This window comes from Pogona vitticeps, chromosome 1 (genome assembly GCF_051106095.1).
Source record: "Pogona vitticeps strain Pit_001003342236 chromosome 1, PviZW2.1, whole genome shotgun sequence".
Classification (NCBI taxonomy): Eukaryota; Metazoa; Chordata; class Lepidosauria; order Squamata; family Agamidae; genus Pogona; species Pogona vitticeps.
In genome coordinates, this window is record NC_135783.1 from 58,287,869 (window position 1) to 58,305,845 (window position 17,977).

General features: G+C 40.9%; 1 protein-coding gene across 7 annotated transcripts in view; it reads left to right on the top strand.

Annotated features, from left to right (window-relative positions):
- The first annotated feature begins 593 nt into the window (after nucleotides 1–593).
- The window catches only part of LYST (lysosomal trafficking regulator), a 139,693-nt gene continuing 122,309 nt past the window's right edge, over nucleotides 594–17,977 (top strand). For 6 of the 7 annotated variants that reach the window (XM_078383132.1, XM_020787105.3, XM_078383135.1 and 3 more), the window contains exon 1: nucleotides 594–746. The gene's annotated coding sequence lies outside the window, so the exon portion shown is untranslated. The remainder of the gene's footprint in view (nucleotides 747–17,977) is intronic. The other variant, XM_078383133.1, reaches the window with a different exon arrangement.

Genomic DNA, 17,977 nt, shown 5'->3' on the forward strand with positions numbered 1-17,977 from the left:
TAGTCACAACCGCCTTGGGACAGACAGGCCCCTGCCCCTTGCAAGGGGAAGCACAAACACCTCACTGAATTTGTTTTTGAGATTAAATTGTTTTATCCTCGTTAATTTGTGGAGCCCTGTGGCACTCCACAGACTAACACACTTATTAAAGGCAGGTCATTTTGGAATGACCGTCCTAGACAGTCTCCATCATCCTCCGTCACGAGGGAAAGATGCAGAAGAAACACACAGGACTGAGGCCGAGAAAGATGCGAGCACACAGTGACACTGTTGGTGGCGGTGGCGGCTCCCCCGCAGACGAAAACACCTCCTCAGAAAGGATGCGGAGAAGCCAAAACCTGACACGCAAACGCCGCCGTTCGCTCCTCCCGCCGCATAACAGCGTTCCCTTTACTCCGGTGGGGGCGCTGATCCTGCCACCCCTGATTGGCCCCTTAGGGAGCACGTGACACAAAATAGGGGGGGCGGGAAGTGAGCTTGCGCGGACTAGTGGGGGCGGGTTTGGTTTCGGGTTAGTTTCTCCCCCCCCCGCTGGAGGGAGGCGGGTTCTGGGGTTTCCCTGGCGACTCGACGGGAGGAAGGCGGGGCTTGAGGGGCGGCAGGATTCCTCTCTGACATGAGCAGCAGCGCCCGGGCTTGGCCGCCGCCGCCGCCGCACTCCTTGCTGGTGCTTCAGCAGCTGTCAAAGGGATAAGAGCGGGACGCGGGGAAAGGCCGGGCGGACTGGGTGGAGGCAGTAAGAGCAGGTAAGTTCCCGAAGGGCCGTGGCGGGCCGAAACTAGCCGCCACGCGGGGCCTGAGAAGAGCGACCGAGCCGGGGTGGCCCCTCCGTTCCTCTCTGGGTGGCCCAGGCAGGGGCGGCGGCGCTGCTGCCACGCTTTCCTCTCTCTGGGCTCCCCTCCTCCCATCGCTGTTGCCCTGCCGGTCGTTTCTCTCTCTCTCCCCCCGTCACCCGGTATTGTTTCCAGGCTGCGCTTCCTGGACCCGCGCGCCCCCTTCCTCTCTCGGTCTCCCCTACCTGGAAGCCATCTTTGCCTCCCCCCCCCCGAGCGAGGGGGTGCCCCGTTCCCTTCACCCCCTCCCTCCTGGTTTCGTCTTGGCGTGGCTGCTTGTTGTTTCTGTAGGGCTCTGGCGGGAGAGCGGTATGGTCTAACCCTGCCATCTCTTCTAGGAGGTCGGTCCTCTTTCCTTCTTTTTAAACTCCTTCCCTCTGTGATGGAGGTTCTGCACCTATTCTGTGGATAGACGATAGCTTTGCTCGGCATTGTTTTGGGAGGCAGGGGCGATGGGGGGGGGTGTTCTCATCCCGCAACATAGGGAGCAGGTAGTAACTTGTGCGTGTGCGTGCAAGACAGCAAGGGCCAAAGTGCTTGTGTTTGTTTGCATTGGCATTGAAGAGGGTCTCTCCATCCTGTGCCCATGACTGTTGCATGGTTATAGAAGGGTTTCTGTCCTGCTCCCCTTTCCCTTCTCATACTCTGCGCATTGCTGGCTCTGCATTATCATCGCCAGTGTGTTTGTAGCTTTGACGAATACAGTACTTGCCCAGAGGTTGCTACTCTAAGCAGGGATCAACTCCCCCGCGTCTGTCTCTCATCATCAGCCTGTCTCCAGGAGGGAGGAGGGAAAGCATTGATAGTAATCAGCTGTAGCAGTACCAGAGTTGCTTGTGGAGGGAAAGCAGTGCATTATAACATGGGGCATAAGTCTCAATAACACAGCAGCAGAGTGCAGTTGCCAAGTGAAGGAGAGGACCTTATTATCATAGAAGATAAACAGGCTTTGCTCGAAGCCTTGAAATGAATCTTCTTTTTTCTTGAGCTGCCTTGGACAACTTCCTCATATTGTGCCTGAATGTCACTGCCAATTCTGTTTTCCTCCATGTTGCATGTAGACTCACAAATGTGAGGCTCAGTAGGGTAAGAAAAGACAGTTAAGCAAGCCCCCCAAAGATTGAGTGATTCAACAATCAAACAGTCTAAGGGAGTCTACTCTTCCGTTTGGAGACAAATGGATTTAGGGGGATTGTGGCTGAGGAAATCTGTCACAAAAATCTGTTTGCTTCCTGCTGAAATTCTAGGAAAGCAAACAATTTTCAACACTACAGAGATACTCCTCTGCAACTCCTTAGTGGTCACTCAGTACCCTTGAGCACTGAGAAACAGCAGTAGGCTGATTGGCTAACCCTTGTCTCCTCAGACCCAGAATAAACTACCAAACTCGGGTTGGTGAGAAAGGGTGTGTGCTTCTTCAGTGGTTAAGAAGCTCAGATCCTTTCTGTGACACACAGTGTAATCCTAAACGTGTTTATTCATAAGTCTCATAAAATTTAGTAGCTTTTACTTTCACACAACTGTGTTTAGGACTGCAGACCAAGGATGATGTAGCCTGGAACAAATTGTAATCCATTTCCTTAATGATGTAAAATTGTAAGGAGGATGCAGGCTATTTAGAAAAAGCTAAAGTGGAGGAAATCTGTGAGACTTTAATCTTACCAAAGCCAAAATAATTGATTATCCTTGTACATTCTGTGGCTTGTCAGATTTTAGACATTTGGACAGTATTATCAGGGGTCATATAGTACTTACCACAACTCTGGGGTAGGTCAGACTGAGAGACAGTAATGTGTACAATCCTTATTTATTTAAAATTATTTTTATACCACATTTCTCCTTAAGATAACCCTAGGCAGTTTACCGTATTAAAAGGCTTACTGGTGGAGGAGGGTACAACTTTCAGCTTTGAACCTAAATTATCGTACCAAATGTGAAGATAATACCAGCCTCCATCAATATGTCCCTTAAATCAGTGGTCCCCAACATTGGGCCTCCAGATGTTCTTGGACTACAACTCCCAGAAGCCTACACCACCACCTTTTCTGGACAGGATTTCTGGGAGTTGAAGTCCAAGAACATCTGGAGGCCCAAGGTTGAGGACCACTGCCTTAAATAGTTTTTGAATTAATTTTTAAGAGGATCTCAAGTACTTCAAGTGTACTGTAACCTTGATGATATATTTGCCATTGTACCGGGTGGGAGGGGGAAAGGGAGGTGCTAATGCATGCGTGTGCACACACACACACATAACCAAATCCTGGTACAGTACTTAGATTTTTTCCATATAGTATATTAAATTGTAGTGTCTCTTCTATTAAGCAGACACACAGAGCAGTGTCTGTTATCTATTACCATCATTATAACTGTGGTATGTAGTATCTTAGAGCTGTAATATTATATGTATACATACTCAGTTTGCTGCCTGCTGACTTTTGCTCCAAATAGTGCTCATGTCACATAGATAAACTTCCAAATATGATTCTTGTCTGATAATTTTAATTGTTTTTTTTAAAGGATGAACTGCTGAATTTGTTATCTTCTGTAGTTCTAGTACATGCATGTAACTTTTTAGAAGAGAAAGGTGATGTTTCCACCACTTTTAAAATGTACTGTGGACATCAGAAGAGGAAAATGAGGGGAAGCTGATGTTTGCAATGTAAACTCTCCATGTACTTTTATGGCAAGGATGGGAAACATGTGATCATCCAGATGTTGTTGAACTGCAACTCCTACTTTTTGTTACCACTGGCTATGCTGACAGGCTGCTGGGAGTTGCTGTCGAGCAGCATCTGAAGGATATTTCCTGCCTTAATAAGTTCCTGGTTGTCTCTGTTCTTCATACATATTTCTACAGAATCTTAGATGGAAATCTTTTGAGAAGCCAGTTCAAAAACTACTTCAAGCGAACATCAAGAGATTTTATTACATCCTGGTATCTTTAATTATATGAAGTATCTTTTAGTCTACATTCTAATTTGGAATATGTTACTTTTAAGAGTATATATCTTGTGGGACAAAACTGGTTTAAATTATGTGCGAAATTTAGCATACAATGCTGTGCTACATTTTTATTTGTGTTTCTTATGCCTAGTAGGAATTATGTATGATAATAATAACTGCATGACATCAAGTTGATTCTGACTTATATATCTAGTTAGGCAGTGCACAGAAGTCATTCACTGTTCCCTACTTCTTGGGGCACTGTAAGACTGTACGACTTGCCCAAGGCCACTTTGGTTGAATCTTCTCTTGGGCCACACAGCTAGGAATCAAACTCCTGACTTCTGCCCCTGCAGACAGTATGAACCAGAGTTCATTACTTCCTCCCTCAAACATCACAAATGAAACACTGAAATAATAATACCACACTGCAAATGTTAAAAAGAAAATATTGAAAAGAAACCTGATAATGTTGCAAGTTAAATGTTTTTGCTATCAGTAATGGAAGATATCAATGTTGAAAGAAGGAGATAGATACACATGCAACATAAGCGTGCAGCTGAAACCTGTATATTGTTTGCTTTAGGCAGATACATAATTTGCTAAAGCAACTAAGTGACCTAAATACACAAAACTATGAAAGAGTGATAATCACTTGCCTCATCACCAATGTAAAACAGGGAGAGAAGGTTTTCTGACATTGGGAGAAATGGTTCTTTCAGATAATTGTTTGCTACAAATAACTGTTATGTCAGACAGGGTACCAACAACTTGTCAGGTTTGCTATTTTCTATTGATCATTTGCGAAATGGACTTATTTCCAAAGTTGTTTTATAGAAGTATAATGTACTCACTATAACTACAAAAGAAGGAAGAAAGACAATCTTATTTTATCTCATGTGACATTTTGAAAAAAGGCATAACTCTGGATTGTTTTCTTGCTCAATTTAGTATATCTGTCTCTATGTCTAATAAAGAAGTGATATTGTAAGATGATATTGTGAGATGTTTATGTTTGTTACATGCTGTCAAGTTGTATTTGATTTACAGCAACCCTAGTAAGATTTTCAAGGTGAGATATTTAAGGAGTGGTTTTACAGTTTCCGTGACTGAGTAGGGATTCAGACCGAGGTCTCCTGTGTCCCACCCTGCCACTTTGTCCATTATACCATTGGAACTTAAATTTTTATTGTGAAGTTATAAATTGAAGTTGTGTATATGGGAATGAAACACATAACTTGGTATTTCCATGCGTTTAAGTCTACTGGTACTCTCTTCAGATGGTTGTGATTATTTTTTGTATGAGTTTCTCTGCTTAAACTCATTTTGTTTCCATCTTGTTCAATGTGGATGTGCAGTGTCTAAGCCTAATGAATTTTGTCGATGTATTTGATATAACTATAAATGAAAAACTGCAAATGTCTTGAAATTGTCTTTTTTAAAAAAACTGCTTGAAAGAAATATCATTAAGCCCATTCTGAAAAAGGTGAATCTAGCAACAGATGACTTGAATAACTTCAAGCCTGTCACAAACATTCCATTTACTGGCAAATTGATCAGGAGTATGGTGGTGGACCACTTATAAGCATTCCTGGAAGAAACCAACTTTCTAGACGCATTCCAGTCTAGGTTCAGGCCCCAGAATGCTACAGAGATGGCACTGGTCATGCTGCAAGTTTACCTTTTTAGGAAAGCTGACAGGGGTAACCTGACACTGCTGGTCCTCCTTATTCTCTTAGCCCCTTTGATTCCATCGACCATGATAACCTCCTAGATAGACTATTGAGGTTGGGGATTGGTGGCCTTGAGTTAAGCTGAACCCAGTCTTTCCTCAATGGCCAACTCTAGAGAGTCTCTTAGGGAGGCTGTTTTGATTCTGTAGGTCCTCAACTGTGGGGTCCCACAGAGGTCAATCATCTCCCCAGTGCTCGGCCACTGGGAGGCATTATCAGGAGATTTTGAGCCTCTCGTTATCAATGTGTGGATGATACAGAGCTCTGGCTCTCCTTTAAGTCAACTGCAGCAGATGCTGTCCAGTGCCTAGAAGGGTGTCTGGCTGCAGTTCTGGACTGGATGAGGAGAAACAGGCTGAAACTGAATCTGACAAGATGGAGATCATGTTGCTGGGGGGATCCATTAATTTTTCTGGGGGATACTTCCCTCAGGGTTAATGGATTTACCCTTCCATACAAGGATCAAAAGTGCGATTTGGGATTCATTTTAAATCCAGTGCTGACTATGAAAAAACATGTCTTTGCTGTGACATGTGCTGATTTTTTCCAACTTTGGCGAATCGCTCAGTTGCGCCCTGATATGGACATTAGATCCATAGCAATATTGGTCCATACACTGGTAGTCCCAAAATTGACTACTGTAATGCACTCAATGTGGGGCTTTCTTTGAGGCTGATATGGAAGCTTCAAGAGGTCCAAAATGTGGTAGCCAGACTGATTGCAAGGGTGAAGACATTTGACCACATCACCCCAATTATGGCTCTTCTTGGTTACAGGTTCACTTCCATGCCAGTTCAAGGTGCTGATTTTAATATAGAAAGTTTTAAACGGCTTGGGACCTCAATGCTTGTCTGAATGCCTTCTGCCAAGTTTGCCTGTCTGACCAGGCCCTCACAGACTTTGTGCCTATGAATATTAACACCTTAAGAGACCTGGAAAGCATAAACTAGAAGCTAGGCCTTCTCTGCTGTGGTGCTTTCTTTGTGGAATGTGCTGGAGCTGTGCCAGGTGCCCTCCCTTTAAAAAGCATCTTAAAACAGTGCTTTTTAAAGGAGAGTTTTGGAGGGATTCTTCCCAACTGATTAAGTTAGTTGAGGAGGAAGAAGGGGTATTCTGTACACCAATTAATACTTTTTTGTCACTTGTTTTGTTGGTCTCTTGGAGAGTAGGATTAATATATTATAAATTTTATATAAATCGTGCTTATTGTTGTACATTGCCCAGGGTAGCAATTTGCTAGATGGGTTATATAGGGATCGAATGAATGAATGAATAGTACTGAACCAGATGATGTCTATCTAATTTAGTATTGGTACCTTGACTGACAGCATTTTCTAACCTGGTGCCCTCCAGATGTGTTGTAATGCAGCTTTCATTATTCCCAGACAACACCCTAATTGACCATTCTGTTGCTTGAGATCCTTCAGCTGAGATGCCTAGAAGTGAAGCTATTTTAAGATACTGTACTACAATACTGCATCGTTTCTTTTAGACTACACACAAAGAATATATCCATTCTGGCTGAACTTCTTTTATTTATCACTATCCTGATTAGTAGAACTCAAATCCCACAGTTCATTTAATCTAAAAATTAATTTCGTGAAACAAGCTGAAAACTGCTTTTTGTTCTCATAAAGGAAGTGTGGTGAGTCTGTGAGAGGATGTGTGGCTGACTTTTGTAGGCACTTCCAGCTAGTATAGGGAAAACTTTCTCCACTTAGAGTAGGCTAAGAAGTGGATTGTAACAGTTGTGTTTCCAGATAGGTTATACAGATAGCCTTCTGTGTCTTTAATCATGTTTAGATAACATTAGTTTGATGCAGTTAAAGTGGTAAAGAGCAGCTTTGCCTACATGATGTTGAGGAAAATATCCTGTTTTGTAATTCATGGCTGGCATGCTATTCGTATTCTCATGGACCTTACATAATGCTTTTGACTGTTGCTGTATAGGCTTTAGACATCTGATAGCCTGAGGAGCTAGTTGTTTTCATAATACCATATGTTAAAGCAAAGGTCTGCTTTAGTCAATGTCTTGCCTTACAAAGAATTACAGACAACTTGAGGTTTAAATACTATTCTGTGAATTTTTGGATTAAAAATATCTTTCCCAAATATGGATTTTGGATTTTTTAAAATCTGCAGTTTATCAGTATGGCTACTTCTGCTTTTTGTAAGAAAGGCAAAAAGACCAGATTGACATCTAGATCGATGTATCTTCCTCTGAGATGTTGCTCTGGAAATTCATTGAATTAATTATCAGCCCAGTGGGCTATAATTGCCAAACAGTAGCTTGTTTTCCCCCTAAAAGGTTTATTCTGTCTTCCAGATAATGTGGAGGAGATTCCTGCAGAACAAGACACATCCATTATATTTTCAAAAGTAGAGTAGAACCAGCTGAAGAATATGCTCATGATTAACAAAGAAACTGCAAGTGCAGCCACAGCTACACATATGGCCAAATGTGCAGTGAATTTGCAGCAGCTTTGGTTGCTGTGCACAAGGCTAACCCTGATGTGATCTTAAAAGGTTTGCATTGGCACCATTTTTAAACTGCACCAGGGCTTCTATTGCAAGCCAGCCAGTGCTGTGAGGCTTCCCAGCTGTAGAAAGCACCAAGGTTAGGGCTGACCATGTGGCAAAAACTGAGCCACTGGATCCTCTCCTCAGACAAGAATAGCATCACTCTCTGGCCAGTGCCAGGAAGATTTCCTGGCCACCTCAGCACCTGGCTGCAAGTGTTGTTCTTGCCAGAGGGAGGTACTTCAGCAGCTCCTTTCCCCCTGCGTGGCAAGCAGGTGATCTCCTGCCCTGACCATAACTCTGTTAGTAGTGGCCAAAAAACTTCCAACACTGGCTGGCCAGTGGACAGTTGGCTGCTTCAGTTCCTCCTTTAATGCAAGGAATCACATTAAAGCAGGACACGTGAAACAGGTGGTTTTGTGCTTGTTTTCAGATAACCCGCAGTAAAAAGCTCACTGAGGGTTATCTCAAAGGAGTAGTACCTGTTCATATTGTTTCCTTAAAAAATGGTAACATGTTAGTATAAGTGCTAACTTCTCTGCACTATTTTACTGTTTCTTTGCAGATAGAACTGGTGACTGCATGAAAGACGTTTACTGAACAACCTACTTTAATTACGGCTTTGCTTTGACTGCTATCTTGCATTCCTATACCCATCCCAGTACTTCCACTCTGTCTTCTGTATGATAGCAACATTAGGTCTGATTGGTAATAATTGGTAATATTACCAGCCATGCATACTGAATTATTTTCAGCCACCATGTTGGTCAGTAGGAGTGTAGATCTTCCAGCCAGAATTGTTTATTATTTATTCATTACATTTCTGTCCTGCCCATCTAATGACCAGGCAGTGCTATGGGCAGCTAGCAACAGTTTAAAAATCCCTCATGACTACCCACCCCAGTCCACAAGGACATAAATAGTGTGATCGAACCAATAACAGTAGTAACCCAAAATGTAAAATGAACCTAGAGGCAATGGTGAATCAAGATCAATATCCAGTTCATGGATCCATGAGGATGTCAAAGAGGTAAGATGTTTCTGAAGGCCTCTTCAGACAATACAGTTTTTACCTGTTTCCCAAATGCCAGGAGGGAAGGAGCCTGGCAAATATCTGTGGGCAATGCATTCCAAAATATTGTGGTCACCACAGAGAAGGCCCAGTTCCTGGCCCGGTTCTCGGCCTCTCTAGGGGTGGCCACCCACATGCGCAAAACCTGGCTAGCCTGGGTGGACAACCTTAGGGATAGATGCTTACATGCAAGTTGTTTCATGTGTTGGTGTGTGCGCGGAGCTTTTCTAGATAGAAAAAAGAATGTGTGTCCACTTTCGAGTTTCTGTACTGAAATGAACAAGGAAGTCCTCTCTGTGTATGAGTCTCTGTCAGAGTTGCTGTTCTGTGTATAAGAAAGTATTCCTATCCCTCCTATTCTGGAGATAGCAAGGATGCCTCTTTTTTTGTAAACAAGAGGCAGTCCACAGGTTCATTACAATTTGAGGGCGGATCAGTAAGTAGCCCATTTCTCTGAAGAATCAGAAATGGTCTGAAGGAAAATAGGAGACACTGAAGGGAGGCCATCTGAAATCAAGGCAGCTACCGTATTTTTCGCTCTATAAGACGCACCTTTCCATAAGACGCACCAATTTTTTAGAAGAAGAAAACAGGAAAATATAATCTGTTTTCTTTGCTCCATAAGACGCACAGACTTTCCACCCCTCTGTTTTGTGGAAAAAAAGTGCGTCTTATGGTGCAAAAAATACGGTAATCTAAGAGACCCCTCTTAAGGGCAAACTGTATTATACCATTAATATGTCAACATGTCATTAGAAACAGAGCTCCCCTAAATACTCTGTTGATTCAAACATAAGTTTGATCCAATCCAGATTTGGCAAATTAAGCTGCTTTTGTTTTGTATCTAGCTAAACTTTGTTTTCATATCTGATTTCTTGAATTTAAAAGATTTCTGTGCCTGAGGGAATATCATTGTAAAAGGAGGAAATGTGCATTTGCCATAATGCGTGATTTCTCTTCATTTATCTAGCAGCTTGGGAGAGGCAGCTAATTAAAGGGGCATACTAACTGGGCAGGTAATTAAAGGGAAATAGCGACTGAGTGTAGTTTCCATTCATATTGCTCTTGCAGCAGTTTCATATATCATATTTCTCTTGCAATAGCCTCCCATAACTCTGGGTAGATTGTAAAAAGCCTATGTTCTGCCTCATTAAAATCTGAACCGGTAGTTGTTTAAATTTACATGCCTCTTATTACCCACATGCATTCTGTGCCAAAGAAATGAATATGTTTTAGGGAGGTTGAAATAGAGAATCAATATTGATTCCACATTTCTTTTTCCTGTAGAATCAAGTATGTCTTTCTGCATGTTATTTACAGTAGCCAGATGGGCAGAATAAAAATCAAATAAATTTGTCTCATGTGTACGTCACCGTTCTCCCAATAATGGCAGTGTGGTCTGGCAGTGCCAAAGGCCACGTAAACCCTCCTGAGTTCCCTCATTTTATGAAAAAACTGCAATGTAGCCTTCATATTACAGGCTTCAGAGATATGGTGTGTTCCTCAAACACACGCAAAGATACAAATTCCTAGGGCTGTCTGGTCAGCTTTCATCATTGCTCATAAATTCAAGTTAAGCATATTGCATATCTTATGAAGATATCATGTTACACTTCTGGTTGTAGAAGAAGAAAAGAACAAAGCATCTTTAAACCTCTTCTGAAACGGCTTGGAGGAAAATATTGGAACACAGCACCAGCAGCTCCTCTTTAAATCAACTTGGTACAATGTGACAGAGTCTGTATTTATAGAAATTCTACCGTTTTATGGAACATTCCATTCACTCCTATCTTCTCCGATCTAAGGAGGAACTTTCAACCTATGTCTGGAGACTATATCTCTCCCAAACTTTGTGGCCCCGTGCAATACTCCTGAATTTGACAATTGGGAGGAAGAGCTATGTTAGTCTGATTTTACTTGCTGAAGAACAACATAATCTTAATAAAACTTATTCTGGGTCTGACAATCTATATTGCTGAATGTAGGAAAAAATCTTGACAAAGAACCCCCCCCCCCCGTCCCCATATTAGACTTTGGCAGAGACTGTTGTTGTTTTTGCAGATAAGTGGTTTCTAGCCCAAACAAACCTGAGCCATTTCTGGAAAAAATGGATAAATTGAAGCGGTCACACTATGGACATATCATGAATAGGCAAGACTCACTGGAAAAGAGAATATTGCTAGGCAAAAAAGACCTAATATCAGATTGGCTGACTCGGTAAAAGCAGCCACAACCTTTTGAGTCTGCAAGAACTGAGCAAAACTGTTAATGACAGGACCTTTCAGAAGTCATTTATGTAAAAGGTTCCCGTAAGTTAGAAGCAAGATGATGGGACAAAATAACAAGGTTGTTTTTGGAGGGTGGTGATAAATAACTGATAGGTCAGAGTCATAAATGAATTGAACATCCTTTAATTTAGCCTATGAACATTCAAAAATTATTACAATTACTGTATAAATCTACAGTATTTGCCTTTGACAGTACATGACTGATTTATTACGAGGAAAAGGCATTTCTGGTGAATAGTGGTTTATGTTTTTTCTATGTTGCATTAACTTACAAAAGACTGGAATTATATAAATGGATAAATTGCATGCCTGAATGGTGCATGGGTGGGAGACAGAGAAAAACCCATGGCCACTGTCTTCTGTTCCATGTTAACAACCATCTCTAAACTGTTTGTCTAGAGATCCACCAACAGCCACTGACATAACAGGTGAACTTGATTTGTTGGGTTGGATTGATATGCAGATACACAATAGGAGGAGGTTCAGTACTGCCAGAGAGAAGAAGAAGGAGCCATTCAACTGCCAATAAGCAGCCCTTCAACTGTGTAGGTGGCAGAGTGGCAAGGGTATGTAGAAGTCCTGCAGGTGCTGAAGTGAAAGGAGATAGCAGCCACATGAATGAGAATGCATGGCAGCTAATGTCATCAAGAAGCAACACCAGCAAGGTAACACAGCAGTGGGAAGAACTCACCACTTCAAATGCTTTTGTCACTCATGGTTAACAGAGTATACAGTAAAAGTAGGGAAGTAAAGGATGAGAATGGGTTTCTGGGATTCGGAGGTGGCCGTTTGTGGATAGAAAGACCTCACAGGGATTGACAGGAGGCTGTAGATTTTTCTCTGGCTTTGATCTTTATTAAATTCAGAGAAGAATTCTAAACTCTTATTGAGATTGGAGATCTGATGGAATAAGCCACAGAGTATGAACAAGGAGTTTCCTTGTTCAAATCCTGTTTTATCCATGACCTCTGTAAGACTTTTACCAAAGTTGGTCTCTTTTGGCCTCATCTTACCATATGCTATTCTAAGAAAATCCTGCTCTCTCATACAGAGCTGTTGTAATATTACTGAGATAATATAAATCACTTTGAACATTGTAAAATATTACATATTATTACAAATAGTTTTAAAATGACCTACGCAGTATTGTGTGTGCCTATGATCACTTGGAGATAATAGTATCAGCCACACTGTTCTCAAGAGGAATTTATATACGTATTTATCAGGCATGTACACTGACTTCAGACAAATGTGCAAAAGCAGACTGAATTAGGAATACTATGTGATTCAAGAGTGACTTGGACAGAGAGCTCGTTGCTCCATCCCCAGCATGGATTAACACCACAACCACTCCTTTATATTCTGTTCATAAGGTAAAAAAGATGGTTAGCAAACTGAAATGAGAAAAAAGGAAATCAGCAACAATACAGTAGATGGAGCTGCTCTGTCATTAAAGGAGAAGCTGAGTGACAGTTGAAACTCCCAGTAAAGCCCAGAACACTCCAAGTATTGAGGCTCAAGGGAGGGCTCAGACTGAGATCACTATGTGATGTATATATTATCATCTTGTTCCATTAGCCATTTCCAGAGTTCTAGGATGAAGTGAAAGACTTGTCTTACTTGTTTAGATGGGCTATTGCTTTCTGGAATATTATTTTTCTTGTCTTCTCACTTAGTGTACTTAACTGTACTGTTGTACTATTAAGACTGAGTGTGTGTTTAATTGTGGAAATATGACTGTTGCATGGACTTTGAGTAGATTTCATACCATCTCCCCAAATCACAGCTGTTTGTGCACACACTCCATTACTGAGTTTTTTTTAAATGATGATCCAGACACACACAATTAATTTCATTGGGTTGTAGAAAATGGGAATATTTCCTAAAATGTACAGGGTACCTTCCCCAATCTGTGGCAAAATGAAAAACAAAAAAACCTACTGGTGCTTATATTCATTTAAAAATAAATTTTAGTATAACTTTGTGTTTACTTTTATCTTTAAATTACTAAATTTAAATTCAGGATTTGAAACTCATGTTAAAGGAGAGTTGGGGGGCATGAGTATTTCTCTAATCAGAAGAGAAAAGCAATATTCAAAATCTTTGGGAAACAGTTTAATAGGAGGAATCCACCCACCCGCTTACTTTTGTATGTGAAGTTTTAGTAGTTTATGAAGGAGTCCTTTCTACTGTGCAGAAACAGAAGTACAAATTCCTATATATTTCTATAATTATAACCAGAATAGATTTATTTAAATTTGTTAGGAACAAAAACTTATCTAAACAACTGATCTAAAGCAAGTTTTCAGTCAATTCTTCTTTTATTTCCTAACATTAAGAACTTGACAATATTCCATGTAGCTTAATTCTTGCAGTTCAGTACTACAGCATTTCATTACCAAAGCATTTCAGAATTTGGGCACTTGAACCCAAAAATCCTGATCTTGAGGACGGGAAGAACCCTGGAACAGGGTTTTTTGGCACCACAAAGGGGCTATACAAAGAGAAGGAAGTGAGGAAAGTCCAGCGGTGTTAGATGATAAAATAAACTGTTCAGTCTTGGCCTGTGTATTAAGTGGTTTGGTCCTTAATGTTTCCGGGAGGGCATTGATGGATGTAGCTGAAACTTACCATTGGGTTAATATGCTTATATTTAGATAGCTTAATATTGAATATTCTTAGGTGAAAGCTTATTTAAAAATTGATTTTTCAATAGTTTAAAAAAAAAAAACCATCGGTCATGCTGTTATGGATTAAATGCAGTCTTTAATTGAAGGCAACATCTTGGTTTCTTCTCTGTAAAATTTTATTTGGCCAGGGTGTTCTGCTGTTGTTCCTTACCTCAAAATAGAATTGCTTATTACATTAAAAGTTTATCTTTCCATTTGATATCATCTCTGAAGTTAAGATTCCCCTTTGTTTTTGTTTCCAGCCTAATAAATATTTCTGGGCTTGTGCTTCCTTATTTTCTAAGGTTTGAAGTGCAAGTAAATATACTGTAATGAAAAAATATAGTATCTGATGGATGAGTCATAGTGAGCATCAGCGTTCTCTGCCCCCCAACGACATACAAGAGGAGGATGAAAAATTCTGTTTTAATACTTTACCAAGGGAAATGTGTCTTATTCTAACGAGTTAAAAGAAACCAAGATATCAAACTTGAAACCATGCTTTAGCTCATGGTCAGGGAAACTTTGGCTATATGTTTGAGTATTCAGTTTCCAGAAGTCCCAGATGAATCACTAGGAAGAGACTGACTGTACGAGCTATAGTCCAAAACATTCAGAGCAGCCATTCTCAGCTAGGGCCATATGACCCCCTGGGGGCCTCTGGCACATTTGAAGGGGGCTGCAGACGGGAAACCTCTTCACATGCCACCTTATAAGGTTTGTTATGTGACTTAGATAATCGTAATTTGCCCTGTATTTCTTTTATATTGTGTTTATGGCCATGGCCCTAACAGGATCCCAGCTTTAGCTGTGTGTCTGAACTGTGCCACTCTCCAGCTACCCCTTTATTTTTTTGTGTGTTTATGCTCTCAGGTTTAGGTTTTCAGCTGCACAGTTGAAAATTTTTTGTACAAGGGAAACACAAGGGGAAAAATTACTTCGTTTGAACAGCACAGGCAGCCAGAATTTGCATTTGATTGGTTTATGGCATGAGAATCAAGAACCCTATTCTCTCACACTGGTGATTTTTATCGTTTTCCCCCCAAACGTTTTTTGATATATTAAAGTCACATGAAATTTGTTTCATTGTGTGCATTCAATTTTGGTTATTTTTAGTCCAGTTTTGGGACTTATGGAACTTATTCAGGATTTAAATCATTGCATGTGGGTAATTTGTGTGTGCGTGTTTGTGTGCCTCCATGTGCATAAGTAATGATCTGCACACTCGAGGTGCACATGGAAAATCTAAATTGTAATTACCAGTGTGCTGGGGACTCTAGTGGACATCCTTTTCTCACCTCTCAGGACTCTTGTGAGGGTAAATGGTCAGCCACGAAAACCTTCAGTGCCTGTGCGCAGCTACCTTGACGGTGAGGAGGGCGGCTGGTGGGTCTGGAGAAATAGAAACGGAGGAAGGGAGGATGGAAAGCAGCCCTGGGAAAATGAGAAACAGAAGCAGAGAGCAACCCTTAAGACTCAGGCTTATAATGAAAAAACAAACAAACCATAGTTTTGGAAGAGGTAGCGTAGTCTATGCAAGCATATCAGGCAAAATTCAAAGAAACAAAACAAGACAAAAACATGTAGCATCTTAAAGACTAACTATTCTGTTATAATGTAAGCTTTTGTGGACACATCCACAAAACCAAACCATAGTTCTTTATTTGCATAAAAATATACAGTAGTTGGAACATTCCTTCACAGCTGCCATTCCAAGTTTCAATCTTCTGATTTCTTAGTTGTCATCGCCATTCATATTTTTTGTATACAAAAATGTAACAATTTCAATTTCTTCACTGTCAGCATTAAAATTGTGCAGTTTTGTAGTCATGATTTTTGTTGTCTTAATCTTCAAATGCAGCTCTGTTTTTGCAGGTTCTTTTTTCACTTTCATAAGGAGTAGTTTCAAGTAATTTCTGCTTTCTGCCAGTAATAGGATGTCATCAGTATATATTACATTATTGATGTTTCATCCATCATATTTTACTCCTCCATCTGAATCGAATGCATCTTTCTGTTTTATAGACCAAAAGTATTTTGTTTGTGTTCTTTTGGTGATCCTATCATTTTTGCCTTTTTTCTTGATCTTTTTAGCAATTGTTGAAAGAGAACCTCTAAAACATTAATAATGTGTGTTTACAAAAGAGGGTATATGGCAGTTTCGGCTGCACAGTAGTTCATATTCCTTCTTTTATGTACCCTTTCATTTTGTCTGTCAAAACTGGGAAGTTTTTCATTGAATAGCATTGTGAAGGCTGTCAACAGCCAATCAGAACATCTGGGAAAGAGTGGAAGTCTTGAATCTTTCAAAGGGTCTGGAACCCAGTGGGTCTGGAACCCTTTGTGATTTAGTTCTTCCTTGTGGGAAGGATTGTGTTGTGTGCCTACTTGCTGCTGATTGCTGGACTTGGAGAAGAGAAGGCATCAAGTAGGGGAGGGGAGAGATTTCTCTGTATTCTAGCAGTTTTCATTTTGGCTTTTATTTTATTCTTGACCTTTATTTGCTTGCTTGCTTTTCTTCGTCTTTGGAAGAGGCACCTATGTCTGTTTGCTTATTTTGCTATTTTTTTTTCCTGGTGGGTGGGTGCCTTCCCTGTCTGCCTCATTTTTAGAAATGTTATTTGGTTAATTACTATATATATTAAAGATAAATGTTTTTGAGGGTTTCGGGGACCATTTTGTTTGCTTCAGTAGGTTTGTAGCAGCAGTGATGTGGAGTTTGTGCCAGTGTGCCACTGGGCTCTGTATGTGATAATATAAAGTGGTGCTTATATAGGCCTGAGGATGATTATTTTTCTTTCTTATGTACTGTTGCCTGCTTTGAACTAGATTTCTGTCACCTTGACTCTGCTTTTTTTGAAGTAGTTTTTACAGCTCCTTAAGAGCTTTTGAAGTACCAAAAAAAAAAAAAAAGGAAACAAGAATGATAAACTCAAAAAAGGCTTTCTCTTATGTAATTATTGTAAGCCGCCCAGAGACCTCTGGGTAGAGTGGGCGGCATATAAATTAAATAAATAAATAATAAATAAATAAATAAAAACAAAAGATTCAGTGCAGAGAAATACAAAAACTGAAAGTGCACCCCAGAAATTGAAATGAAGGTGGGGGAATTGCTACACACTTCTGTATAAAGAGTAAGCAGATAGTAATATAAAATACTGGTCTGACACTTTTGCCTGTAGGGCAGTGATGGTGTACCTACGGCACGCGTGCCACAGCTGGCACACAGAGCCCTCTCTGTGGGCACATGAGCCATAAGTCACCAGAGAGAAATACTTGTCCGTCCTCTGATCCCAGATTTTGACACTCCCCTCTGCTGGTGCAGTGGTCCACCAGAGGGGTGCAATGGCAACCATTACCAGTCTAGCCCAATGGGGGATTGGAGGACCAGGAAATATTTCTTTGTTAAGGAAAATAAGGGGGCAGCATTTAACCCTTGCAGTACAGGAGCAGTTGTTTTTTCTAAACTAAAACCTCAGCATTCGGGTTTTAATTGCAATATTGGCACTTCGAAATAAATAAGTTGATTTTGTGTTGCAATTTGGGCACTCGGGCTCAAAAAGGTTCACCATCACTGCTATAGGGAAAATTCTTTTTCCATATTCAGTAAGCATGGGACTTTTTGAATTTGTGGACTACAGCCCCCCCCCCCCCCCCAAAGTCTGCAGAAATTCTCCTAGCCAGACCTCTTGGAGCTTTAACTGAGAAATAAAAGTCCTCACAGGTGTTTTCAAATTCTTCTGCTAATTCAGACTTTGGCAGCTATTTTCATTCTGTAGAAAAGACAAGGGGCATGGGTTAGCAGGGCTGAGTTCTGTGGGAGTTTCAAGAGAATTATGGTGGAATAGTTTATGCCCATTAGGCAAAGGAAGCATCTCAAAAAAGTACTAGATCCGTAATTCTTTGTTGCTCCCATATA